The sequence below is a fragment of the Cupressus sempervirens genome, chromosome 2 (genome assembly GCF_028749045.1).
Source record: "Cupressus sempervirens isolate cs-2001-9-10 chromosome 2, ASM2874904v1, whole genome shotgun sequence".
In the NCBI taxonomy this organism is placed as follows: domain Eukaryota; kingdom Viridiplantae; phylum Streptophyta; class Pinopsida; order Cupressales; family Cupressaceae; genus Cupressus; species Cupressus sempervirens.
The window spans coordinates 173,773,635-173,788,105 of NC_143119.1; the positions used below are offsets into that span (position 1 = coordinate 173,773,635).

A 14,471-nucleotide genomic window follows, 5' to 3' on the forward strand; every position below is an offset into this window, starting at 1 on the left:
AGATAGAATGATAAAGATATGGTCAAATAAAGAAGAAAAGATGCAAGAATTTTATGTTGTAGACATCATTTTTAGATGGAGGAATTGGAGTATTCAAAGGAACAATTATCTTAATTATATTTAGCCTTTTACCTTCGATGGTCAAATTTAAATTGACCTTGATATAAATAAAGAAACTATAATCCTTATCAATCATTTCAATACATTCTTATCTTAAAACACTTATGATTCTCAATTAATCGAAATTACCTAATTCTATCAATGTAATTGAATGTCCACATCCCATTAAAATATAAAATGTAAGTTTTTTAAATTTTGATTGTGTAACTATTTTTAGCACTAACATTTTGAATCAGACTCTATGATCCACCATCAGAATGAAAGAGAGTGCAAAAATTAGAAACTTGCTTTTTATACCTAACTCTAATTTTAAGATATAACCATTAAGATAAAAATCTATTTAAAACAAATTGTCCTTAAACCACATAATAACTAACATTCTAAGCCTAGAAAATATTAGCCAACCCAACATTTAGTATTTGTATGTAAGCATACTGATTTGAATGTACCATATGGGAAAAGATAAAAATGACTAATAATTTAAAACATATGTACCTCATAAATTCTTTGCAAAATAATTTGTCACCTTTCACTAAATAAAAATAGTACAATAGAGAATCACATATTGCTTATGAATACATACCTAGAGGACCAAGGTGTTTCTTGTATAGCCCATTCTCATATTGGACTTGTACAAAACATGATTTTGTAGATCTCATTATTAGTCTATAGGTAAGGAGTTAATGTTTTCATTAGACACCTTTATATACTAATTTTTCTAAAATTTAAATGTTTGATTCTCAAGTATTTATTGTTTTATTTTTCAAATCCATTTTTGAAGAGTACTTCTTAAATTCTTATTGGCCAACATAAATTTTGGTAGGGCTAAAATTACTTATAAAAAAAGGTTTTTAAGAAAATCTCTAGAATGTTCTCCAAATTCAAGTATTCTCCATCAATGTTCATCAAATCTTCTAGGGTTCTCTATAAATGTTCATAAAATCTTCCAGTGTGGCTATATAGCCTAAGAGACAAGTGATGAAGCATAAACTATTTAAGCCCTTCCATGCCAATCCCATAGTGATCAACAACAGACCTTCAAAACAACAAAGACTTGATATTTCTCCATCTCTAAGCTTTTAATCGTCCATGGTAGGGATCGAGAATTCACAAGTGGAATTCCAGTGGAGATTAGAAAATATTTCACTCATGTCATGTTAGGCTTATGTCTCTTCCCAACTGCCAATTCATCTCCAAAAGATCTTCTTGAGGATTATAGCATCCTTTGTTTCACTTCCTAGAAACTTTGTTAAATCGGCTTCTAAGCATGAGACTCAATGGTTTTGATATTCGTAGCAAATTCCTTTCTAATTTCTCAATAGTTTTAGTCACTTGCTTCAGATTTTGTCTAAGAAATTGTATTTCTGCATTGTTTTCCCTTACCTCTATTTTGAACTCTATCACAACACTTTCATAGGGCGCTACAATGTTTTTCTAATTTTTCATTTATAAATTTTCTAGGAGGGACTATGTAGATGAATACATTTACTCTTTTATGAGACAATTTCAAAAGTTGTTAAACCATAGCCTTGTCGACCTCATGAATCTTTATAAGGTCATATGGTGAATGTGCCACTTATAGGCGAATATACGTCATTTTTAGAATTTTATTTTACAGAATAGTGTTGAAGAATTTGTTATGATATCAAATTAAAATTCGTTCTGAGTTTAAAAAAGAATTTTTTCTTAGGTGACGAATATTTTCATTTTCACAATCTTAGAATTGTATATCACTTTTTTACACTATAGATCTAATGTTTGATTTAGAAATAATCTAGTAAAATATCTAATGTGTGATTTAGACATAATCTAGTAAAATATTTATTTTTAATTCTTAGTTTATTACGAGCACTACATTTTACTAATTGTCAAATAATAAGTAGGATACATATTTTCCACAACAAAAATCTCAAAATTATAAAGTTTCTATATGAAAAGATATTCTAAGTAATTACAATGCAAAATGTCAATATGGAGCTCCTCCATTGTCATGATAAGATTTGAAAAAATATATGTCTTAATACACTACAAAAAATGATAATAGTTACCTCCCCTATGATCCTATAAATTCACATGGATATACAAGCTATTAACATATGAGAAATAGGAAATCTATTGTGACTTAAACATATAATAGCCCCACACCTCATTCATGATTATGATTTCATCATTTACAATGATTTTCCTATCACAACATTGATCACTCATAGATTTTTTTTAGTGAAGTAATTTTAAAGATTTAGCAATTAGTAATATTGAACTATCAAGATTCAATTGTGTAGCACTAGATTACAATTTAAAGATTAGTAATATTGCTATCAACATTCAACTTTGTACTAATATCATCCTATGGTAGATAAAAATACTCTCTTATAATCATAATTACTAATTTATAAGATTGGAGTACGCAATGCTTGAAGTAACTTTGAGGGTTGTGATTTTTTCTTATTACAACTCTCCTATAGATTTCATTCTACTATATATGTACAGGAAGCAACTCCACCACACAAAGTTGAAGTATTATCCAATTATTGCTAAATTGCAGCTTTCATAATGGGTTTTCTTTCATTCAACACAACCTCTAGTGATCTCCATTAATTCATTCAAGGTTTGTCACTTTCTTCAATTTCAAGGTTGCATGCTCTTCGGTTCAATAAGTGTGGTATTTTCAATCCAAAAGACCTTTTTCTTGTACATGTCTACAATGTCACCATGTAGTTGGGAGGATGTGTTTTTCTTGATTCACCAATATCATAATACTTAAGAATTACTAATCTCTACCTTTCCAGTGAAATTATTACATAAGATTAGCATTACAAAATGATCACTTTGTTGGAAAGATTAGCATTTCTATCTAGAGACAATTTTCTAGAGATACAAACCTCAACAAAGATATTGCTAGCTATTGTGTCATATTATAATCATCAACATTATAAACTATATATGGAATTTAGAATCCATGCATACTACATGGAGGCTATATTTATTTATTGTTTGGTCATCTATCATAGAACCCAAAACATCACACTTTCTTGGTGTATTCTTTTCCAAGGCCTACCATTAGGTTCATGCCTTCACCATTTGGGCATTCTTGATCCCAGTTACCCTCTTTATGGTAAATATGATTCTGAACTATGGTTTTTGGGTTGTGCCCATGTGACTCACAAGGAGTGATTTATTCCTCCCATTATATATTTTTTGATCTAAATGTTGTTTCACTTTAATTAGTTAGTATAATTGGTTAGTATATCTTATAAAAAATACATATTCATAAGCATTGTGCTATTTATCCTCATGGAGGACATCACATCTTCATTATATATTTTTATAATAAAAGATTATTATGACATGTATTTATGCTAAATGTCCATTTATTCTCGCAAGAGACAGGTTCATGTAAACAACTACTCATGAAATATGGCTCGATGAGTTTGATTCAAAACCTACACAAATAGAAATATCACAATTTGACTTGTCAAAAAATATCTCCTACTTATCACATAATATGGAGTTTAGACATAGCATAAAAGCTAGTTGTTTGTTAACTATTATTAAATGAACCTAAGAACTCTTAGATAAGAAGCTCACAGTTTACTATTGTATTGTAGACTATTAGCTAAGAAAATATAAAATATTAAGAACAAAAGAAAGTGAAACATAATTACTTAATTACAATAGCTTAATAATTATTTCTCTTTTACTTTCAACTTAAATTTTCCATCTATAAATGATTAAGTTTCCCATCTATAAATGGTTTCACTTAATATTTAACATTCAAATTATTTTACTCTAGTAAAAATGGTCTTACATAGTACTTCATTAAAAGAAAGGCAATCTTAATATTATACACGATTTGAATATCAAGAGCACACACAAGAAACCATGTTCCCTCTTTAATATCACAAGTGACAAAGTAAAACACTAGGAAGCGGCCCTATTTTGAGCCAGGCATGATTTCCAAGTCTACTAGGCCAGTGGAAACAAACAAGTTTTAATATTGACCCATATATTATTCCAAAACTGTCAAATCTATGTTGTCATATCAACTCTAATGGAGGACGATTCTTCACTGGTGGAAAATGGTGCAGGTGGCGGACAAGCGGCCAAAGGAGTCGGAGGATTTGGGATGTCGTCGGCATCTCCTTCCAACATTTAAAGCACTTTCATCATTGACGGTCTGTCTGTAGATTTGTACTGAATACACCACAAACCCACTTTTGTCAGGCTCCTTGCCTTGGCCTCATCTGCTCCGCTCAACTCCCGCTCTCTCAGTCTCGTTCTCAGTTCCCCTCTCTCCACCAATTGAATTGCCCAGTCTGGAAAGTACAATTGGCTTGAACGGCTCACCTGTATATCAATATTCTTTCTTCCTCCCACCATCTCCAATAACATCATTCCGAAACCGTAAACATCTGATTTGTCCGTTGCAGGCCCACAATTTCTAGACCACGCCTCTGGAGCTACATATCCCGGCGTTCCCCTAGCTGCCGTCATTGATACGTGGTCGTCTCTCCTTCCACACAGTTTTGCCAGCCCAAAATCAGCCACCTTGGCTGTAAATTCCTCATCCAGTAATATATTGTGAGGTTTAATGTCGAAGTGAATGATGCGGCTGTCACACTCACTCTGTAGATACGCAATTCCGCGAGCCGCCCCCAAAGCAATTGAATACAGCTGATCCCAATTCAGAATTGTATCCTTTTCTTTTCCTGCAAGTATGAATCTGTCGAGAGATCCATTTGCCATGTACTCGTAGACGAGTCCACCTATATGTCCTTCCAAACAATACCCTAACAAACAAACCAGGTGGAGGTGATGAATTCTTCCGATGGTTGCCACTTCGTTCATGAACTGACTCTCGCTTTCCTTCGACTGATCAAGTATTTTAACTGCCACAAGAGAACCGCTTGGAGGCTTTCCTTTACAAACCTCACCAAACCCTCCTTTGCCTCAAAACGGCTTAAACATCAAACACTAAGGCTTGATTTCTAGTGTAAAATGTTAAATAGTCAAATTTTGACTTACTTTTCCACACTTAATTGCTTCCTTAATGTGTAATGTTTAAAACTGGCGGCCCCTTTGCCCAGCTTATGTGCAAACTTGCTGGTGATTCCCTTGATGGCTGAGTAGGAATATTTGATCAACAAAATTGTGTAGAAATGTCTCTACGTGGGAGCTGAAACGTGCGTTATCACGCTTCCTTCCAAGCACCTGACTGTTATCGAAGACGAACGTCTTCTTTCGATAAGCAATTAGCAGCAATAACGCTACTACTAACATTGCGCTGCCCACAGTAGCTGTGACAGAATAAACAGTTAAAATTAATTAACACCTAGCTCATAATAGTCACAACATTAAACGTCCATAAATTAGAAAGCAGGTTTCACACAGTGAAAGGAAAGCGATGCTTACCTAGAATAATGATGAACCTGGATTTACTGCGAGGGTTCGAATCGAAAGAATCATTGAAATTTTGTCAGTAATGACTTGGTAAGACATAATTTACATCTAATTCAAGTGCTAAATTCTCCAATGAAACGACTTTTTAAATTGAAATGAAATTGGAAGAAAGACAATTCGGACTCTTACCCTGCTTAACGATTGCATCATCCATCTGGCAAAACGGCATCATGGTTGTAGTATTATAATGGCAGGTCCTGTTTCTTGACACGCAATTCTCACAACCTTCGCTGAAATTCCAATTAATTTCGAACCCTTGCAATAGAGTTTCCTTTAGACTCATGGATCGAGGAAGTTTTGGGTCGTTATCCAGTGGCAGCTGAACATATGATTTACAATACCCTTTAATCTAAGTCAAGTTGGAAGTGGGCATGTAATACCAATCAGCGTTACAGTCTAATTGGAATGCGTTAATGGCCAGTTTCTCCTGTTCTCACTGTTTTTCTAGGGTTATATTCTTTGAAGGAGGTGGATAGAGTGGATCAAAGACAAACACAAAGACATCAAGTTGTGCTACAGCACTTCATACACATTAACATAACTGAAATCTATTACAAATCCATAGAATGCTACAGCATTCCATCCACTCATGATCCACAATGAGAAACCCAAAATGGGCTCTACTGATCCACCATGATCAGATAAACATCTGATGCTAAAATCCTTACATAATGCCTCTATTTATAGAGGTCTGAGAACTCACAAAACATTTTACACATGTTACACTATATTAAATATAATATTAAATATGAACTGTTATTTTGTTGGCTGAGGTGGCTCATTGTCTGCAATTTATTGTGGATGGTGGATGGACGGTTGAGTTGGGCTGGACGGTGGATTGTTGTATGGCTGTGGATGGTGGGAGAAATTACTCCTGCCAACACTCCCCCTTAATTTCTGTCACTAATGCTACTACATTTATATTGTTTTCCCTCATTATAATTACTTCGGGTTTTACGGCTTACCCCTAACCAATGCAATTCTGAAATGGTTTCAAGATCACCACGAACTTCTCAAACATTACACAAATGGTTTCAAGATCACCATAAACTTTGCATTCAAATGGTTTACAAACCAAGCATTCATTGGCTCTACTGACCATGAATCATCACTATGGGGAAATTATCATCACTTTGGCTTTTCTCCTTCTTGACCTGCATCAAACTGATTATTGAGTCCATATAAAAAGAAATCCATCTACCGAGATACATGGGTGCCCAACCGCTGTACTAGTCAGTTCTATAGGAATCTTTTTCAGATACATGGTTCGTCAATACATTCAGTCAAACTCTAGGGTGTCGGGTACAACCGTTAATGCACCCCTTACAATAGATTATTAACAAGCAATTCTCATTCAATCTTCATCACTTGATTGGAGGATATCAATTTAGCAATCTACTATTACATGATCACATTTGATATGACAAAGCCTTAAACATTTTCTCATTCAGATTCCAACACTTAAACTCCAAATCAGCACACACAGAGACCTTTGCACTATGAAAATGAGCTTTAGCACACCATCTCACCTTTTATTCAACATGTTACAGCTAAGATAACCAACTTAACTTTAACAACTAATGCATAACAATTGACACACATATTTCAAACACAAACATAATAAAAATTTTCATGATCAATATCTTCCATGTCATGTGTATGCATTCTTCGGCACTCTCGCTTGCACAAAGATGCTCCACATGCTTCTAATCTATGAATGATAGCATCACACAACACTAACTCAAACACACTTCAACTTTGTCTTTCTTCTTTTCACAGCTTCTTTGTTTCTCATAGCAAGCTCTTGACTTGTTCTTCTCTTTATTCTTGCAGAAGATAACTTCAAATGCCATTGCTTGTTGGGCTACGATGCCACAACACTCTTCATCGATTTTAAACTTCTCGAGCTCTCCATGATCTCTAGGATCATATTCCATTAGCTCTGATACCACTTGAAGGAGGTGGATAGAGTGGATCAAAGACAAAGACAAAGACATCAAGTTGTGCTACAGCACTTCATACACATTAACATAACTGAAATCTATTACAAATCCATAGAATGCTACAACATTCCTTCCGCTCATGATCCACAATGAGAAACCCAAAATGGGCTCTACTGATCCACCATGATCAGATAAAGATCTGATGCTAAAATCCTTACATAATGCCTCTATTTATAGAGGTCTGAGAACTCACAAAATATTTTACACATGTTACACTATATTAAATATAATATTAAATATGAACTGTTATTTTGTTGGTTGAGGCGGCTCATTGTCTGCAATTTATTGTGGATGGTGGATGACGGCTCAGTTGGGCTGGACGGTGGATTGTTGTACGGCTGTGGATGGTAGGAGAAATTACTCCTGCCAACATTCTTGTACCCATCTACAATATGAAAATTGGGGGCTAAACCAGAATTGAGCTATAAAATTACTTGAGGATGGATCGCATGAATTTCCCCATAGATTTTTGTCAATTATTTTAATGATTTGGTTGTAATTTCCTGCGGGAAAGAGTTGGGGGTATTTTATATAGTACTGGTGTCCGCTGATATTGATTAGGGGCATACCATAGTTGAAGATTGATGCTGAGATCTTCACTTCAAACTCCAGCTCCACTGCTCCATTTCCACCATTCTATAAATAATTTTTAGAATACTTCAGTTTAGGAGTAGTTTAAACAAGAAGCATGCTGTACATATGGCATGCATTAGATGATATTTTTTGTTGCATTTTTGTCTAGTCTTAGTTACTTCTTCTCTCATCCTTAATCATAGGCATGGAATAATGCTAAAACTACTGTCAGAACTCCTAATCTATATTTTGATCTATGTGTTAGGGATTAGTTTTAACAATTTTTATTTGAATAAATGTATTGGCTGAACAAAAATTTGTAGTTGGAATAATATATCAATTTTTTTCTCTGTAGTAAAACAGAGCCTTCCTTGTTTTGAATATTATCATTTTTTTTTTATTGTGTTGCTGCTGTTGTTTGAATCCTACATTTGGTATCAGAGCGGAAGGTGTTTGGAAGACAGCAGCATGGCAAACAATTTGCAAATCCCAGAGTTTGATGGAGTTGATTACCAATATTGGTCAATCAAGATGAAGACTTTTTTGATTGGGAAAGATTTTTGGGAGATCATTGAATCTGGATATGAAGAGCCTGCAGATTGGAATACTCTCCAACCTAATGACAGGACATTGAAGAAAGAAGCTGAGAAGAAGAATGCAATGGCATTGTTTCACATTCAGATGGCTCTTGATAAGAGCTTGTTTCCTCGAATTGCTGATACACAGACAACAAAAGAGGCCTGGAAGACTCTAAAAGATGCTTACCATGGCAATGATCAGATCAAGGTTGTGAAGCTACAAACCTTGAAAAGAGAATATGAGAACTTGAAGATGAAGGAGACAGAGAGTGTGGGAGATTTCTGTGTGAGAGTGAAAGATGTGACTCATAAAATGGCCACTTTGGGTGAATCTATTGCTCAAGAGCAAATAATACAAAAGGTATTGAGATCTCTAACCCCAAGATGGAATATTGTAGTAATTGCCATAGAAGAAAGCAAAAATTTAGCTACCATGGAGTATGATGAATTGGTTGGATCTCTTATATCACATGAGGATAGAATAAGGGACACATCTATCAGTGTTAATGAGAAGGCTTTTTCTTCCCAATTGCAAATTTCAAAGAACGATGGTGCTAGCAGCAGTAGTAACAACAACAAAGGCTCGGGAAGGGGCCCAAATCAGAATTTTTCAAGAGGATCTAGAGGAAGAGGAGGTGCTCAAGGAGGCAGAGGTAGAGGCAGATTTGATAAAAGGAACATCCAATGCTATCATTACAATAAGTATGGACATTTTGAGAGAGAGTGTAGACTGAAATCAGGTAACAATAGTGCAAATTATGCCCAACAAGATGAGGATCCTTCCTCGGGTAATTTATTTTTGTGTTATGGGAAAGGTGAAAGTACTGTGAATGATGTTTGGTATTTGGATTCTAGATGCTCTAACCATATGTCTGGCAACAGAGAAATATTTTCAAAGCTTGATGATAGTTACAGATCCAATATTACCCTTGGTAATAACAATACTGTGGATGTTGCTGCCAAAGGAGCCATGGATGTTCAGACAAAGGAAGGTATGAAAAGTGTTCAAGATATTTATTATACTCCCAAGTTAAAGCATAATTTATTGAGTGTTGGGCAGCTATGTGAGAAGAATTATAGAGTGGTATTTGAGAACATGCACTGTACTATCTATGATAAGAATAAATAAAAAAAGTGATTACAGTTGTTCCTATGACAAAGAATAGGATGTTTCCTTTGAAGTTTGGTCAAAATGATAATCAGCTTGTCAATATGGCTTATGAGGATAAAAGTTGGTTGTGGCATCTCAGGTATGGCCATTTAAATTTCAATAGTTTGAAGAATCTAACATCAAATGCATTAGTTCTTGGATTGCCTAAGGTTGAAGAGCATAAACAGATTTGTGAAGGGTGTGCAAAAGAGAAACATTCAAGGGAATCATTTCCAAAAGGCAATGCATGGCGAGCCCAATACCCACTTCAACTTATTCATTCAGATATTTGTGGTCCAATGCAAACACAAAGTTTGGGTAAGTCGTCATATTTCATTACTTTTATTGATGATTACTCACGCATGTGTTGGGTATATTTTTTGAAGACTAAAGATGAAGCCTTTGATACATTCAAGAATTTTAAAGCTCGTGTAGAGAATGAGAAAGGGAACACAATAAGATGTTTGAGAATAGATCGAGGAGGAGAATTTTGCTCAAACAATTTTCAGAATTTTTGTGAGATGAATGGCATCAAAAGACAACTCACAACTGCATACACACCCCAACAGAATGGAGTGGCTGAAAGGAAGAATCATACAGTGGTAGAAATGGCAAGGAGCATGTTACAAACCAAGGGTTTGAACAATTCTTATTGGGCTGATTCAGTTGCTATAGCCGTATATATTCTCAACAGGAGTCCTACAACTGCCCTCCACAAGATGACTCCATATGAAGCATGGTATGAGAAAAAGCCTAATGTAAATCATTTTAAATTTTTTGGTTGTTTGGCTTATGTTCACATCCCTGATCAGAATAGGCAAAAGCTAGATGCTAAAAGTGAATCATGTATTTTTGTGGGCTATAGTGAAGAAAATAAAGCTTATAGATTATTCAATCCTATTACTAATAAGATTGTTGTTTCAAGAGATGTGATTTTTGATGAAGGGGGAGTTTATGGTCATCAAAAACAACATGTTGGAAAGCCAAACTTAGTTTTGGATGATGATGATATTGCTGATAATGATAATGAGCAGCCAACTAATGGTTCTATTTCAAGATCACCAAGCCCACCAAGAAACCCCTCACCAATATCAAGAGCAAGTCCATCCTCTAGTCCTCCAAGGAATGTAAGAAGATTGAGTGATATTTATGAGAGGTGTCAAAATCAAGCACATGAAGAAGATCCAATAGGTGAGACAGTAAATTTTGCATTACTTGCTAAAGCTGATTTTGAGCCATCATGTTTTGAAGATGCATGTGCTAATGAGGTTTGGATGCAAGCAATGAATGAAGAGATGGATTCCATTGATAGGAATGAAACATGGGAGCTTGTAGATCTTCCACATAAGAAGAAGAAGATTGGCACAAAATGGGTCTATAAGACCAAGTATAATAGTGATGGGAGTGTTGAAAGACATAAGGCAAGATTGGTTGCTAAAGGTTTCACTCAAAGGTATGGCATTGATTATGAAGAAACTTTTGCACTAGTAGCAAAACAAGAAACTATTAGGATGCTAATCTCTCTTGCAGCTCAAAAAGAATGGAGTATTCATCACATGGATGTGAAAAGTGCTTTCTTGAATGGGTACTTAGAAGAAAAGGTATATGTGGGACAGCCACAAGGTTTTGAGATTCAAGGCAAAGAAGATTATGTCTACAAGTTGAAGAAGGCTTTATATGGCCTCAAGCAAGCACCACGTGCATGGTATGCAAGAATTGATGGATATTTTCAGCAGAATGGCTTTCAAAGAAGTAAGAGTGAACCTACCCTTTACTACAAACAAGAAGGTAATGATATTCTCATTGTGAGTTTGTATGTTGATGATTTGTTATATATGGGTAGTAGTTCAAAGATGAAAGATGAATTTAAAGTTGCTATGATGAATGAGTTTGAGATGAAAGATTTAGGTCTCATGAAGTACTTTCTTGGCATGGAGGTTTATCAAGGTAAAGATGAAATTTTTATTTGTCAAGAAAAGTATGCAAAAGATATGCTGAAAAAATTTGATATGGCTGATTGTAAACCTCTTTCCACTCCAATTGCTCATGGAGTTACATTATGTAGAGATGATGGTGCTAAAATTGTTGATGAGACATTATACAGGAGCATTGTGGGGAGTTTGATGTTTTTAACTCATACAAGGCCTGATATTGCTTATTCAGTTTCATTGGTTTCAAGGTGTATGACAAATCCATCAGAGGAACATATGAAGGCAGCCAAGAAAATTTTGAGGTATGTGAAAAGCATGGTAGATTTTGGCATTCACTATTCTTCTAATAAGTTTGAGCTTGTTGGCTTTAGTGATTCAGATTGGGGAGGTTATTTGGATGACCAAAAATCTACATCTGGTAATTGTTTTTCTTTGGGTTCCGGTTTAATTACATGGAGTTCAAAGAAGCAAAGTATGGTTGCTCTCTCTTCTACAGAAGCGGAACATGTTGCGATCACTTCAGCTGGCACACAAGCTTTATGGCTTAGAAAGCTTCTTGAAGAAATTGGAGAGATACAGGTTCAGCCTACTGTGATTTTTTGTGACAACATAAGTGCCATTAAATTGGCCAAGAATCTGGTTCATCACAGCAGGACCAAACACTTTGATCTTAAACAACATTTTATTAGAGATTTGGTACAAAATAAAGTGGTTGAGTTGAAGTACATCAGCACAAAGGAGCAAATTGCAGACATCTTCACAAAGGCAGTTACAAAAGATCAGTTTTTGGTACTCAGAAATCAGATTGTGAGTCCTCTCAGCATCAAGGGGGAGTATGAAGATTGATGCTGAGATCTTCACTTCAAACTCCAGCTCCACTGCTCCATTTCCACCATTCTATAAATAATTTTTAGAATACTTCAGTTTAGGAGTAGTTTAAACAAGAAGCATGCTGTAAATATAGCATGCATTAGATGATATTTTTGGATGCATTTTTGTCTAGTCTTAGTTACTTCTTCTCTCATCCTTAATCATAGGCATGGAATAATGCTAAAACTACTGTCAGAACTCCTGATCTATATTTTGATCTATGTGTTAGGGATTAGTTTTAACAATTTTTATTTGAATAAATGTATTGGCTGAACAGCAATTTGTAGTTGGAATAATATATCAGTTTTTTTCTCTGCAGTAAAACAGAGCCTTCCTTGTTTTGAATATTATCATTTTTTTTTATTGTGTTGCTGCTGTTGTTTGAATCCTACAATAGTATCCATCACAGTCGAGCTGAAGCGTGGGATCACCGCAGCCACTGTTCTTCAACCTAAACGGATAAGCCAAACTATAAAACCCACACGTGAAAGGTTTCTCGCATGCTCCATCACATCGAGAAGAAAGCCATGATATCAGAATTATGAAGAGAATACAGGAAAAGAGGAAGCGCCTTCCAGCAATGGCAGCGCAAAGCAGGGAACAAGAAGCTGCCATTTTCTAAAGGATGAAAAGCTGCAGGTAAACAAAGGTTAAAGCTAGAATTATAGCAGAAAAACATGTGGAGCGGGAAGGAGTCGTGAAAGTCGGAGGGGCAGCAGGAAAATAAAGGGAGATCCAGAGTCAACACACGACAATTTGACCACTTAAAATTAACCACACCAGAAAACGAATGATCGCAAACAGAGCCGAATTTGTGTTACGTATTATTTTCTTACAACCGCCCTTCATCAAATTTAGCTCAACTGCTCCGTTTAAATCAATTCATATGTCAATTCGACGCGTTTCGCTGGTCTTAAAAACATAAAAAAGCTTTCCGTGCTCAGCACGTTACTCGGGGGCCATTATGTTAATGGCATCGGCATTCATTAGATTTTTAAATGTACAGAATAGATCAATTAACAGCAATGGAAGAAAAACATGTGGAGAGGAGAGGACGTGCTCTGCAAGGGTAAAACTCACGAGACACTACAAAATGAGAATGGATTTGGAGTATACGACACTTTGACGTCTTTTACCGGTTGGCTGCTGGAATTGCAAATTCCAGTATTGGTTATTCCGGATTTGTTATTTCGAATTTGCAATTCCAGTATTGGTTATTTCATATTTGAGATTTCAGAAGTTGTTTGGTTCACCAAATTATAATTGGAATTAAAAGTGGTTGTTTCTTGTCCTCCATGTCAAATTGGGCATCGACCTCGACTCTTGCTTCAGCGAAGTCTTTTGGCAGGTTAATCTGATACTTATTGTCAGTGGAACTATCATGTGGGAGGTTTGATCTATCTTATGCAATTGCTTTAGGCATGGATGAATCTTCTTTTTTGTGTAATAATGCCCCATTTTGGAAAAAAAACCATGGAACAAATGATGGGAAATATGTTTCCTTGGGATGCAAAAACATTGTCTATAATTGAATGCATATCTTCCACACTTGGCATTCTTGTTAGTATGGGATTCCTATTAGTCATTTTATAGATGGGTCTATGAATGATATTTTTAAAAATGAAGTATGACTATGCTTGACAAAACCAAGACTTTGGACCATTACCTCTTAAAAGGGGTCTCATTTACAATAGGTCATTGCTCATATATTCATTCAAACTACAAACATTTAACGATGTATCACATGCTTACATTATTATTTTACAGTGCTAAAAGTTCTTAGCAC

At 35.2% G+C, this 14,471-nt stretch overlaps 1 pseudogene; it reads right to left on the reverse strand.

Moving 5' to 3' along the window:
• Positions 1 to 4,067: 4,067 nt before the first annotated feature.
• LOC149571617 (LEAF RUST 10 DISEASE-RESISTANCE LOCUS RECEPTOR-LIKE PROTEIN KINASE-like 2.5) lies at positions 4,068 to 13,300 on the reverse strand (annotated as a pseudogene).
• Positions 13,301 to 14,471: the final 1,171 nt, after the last annotated feature.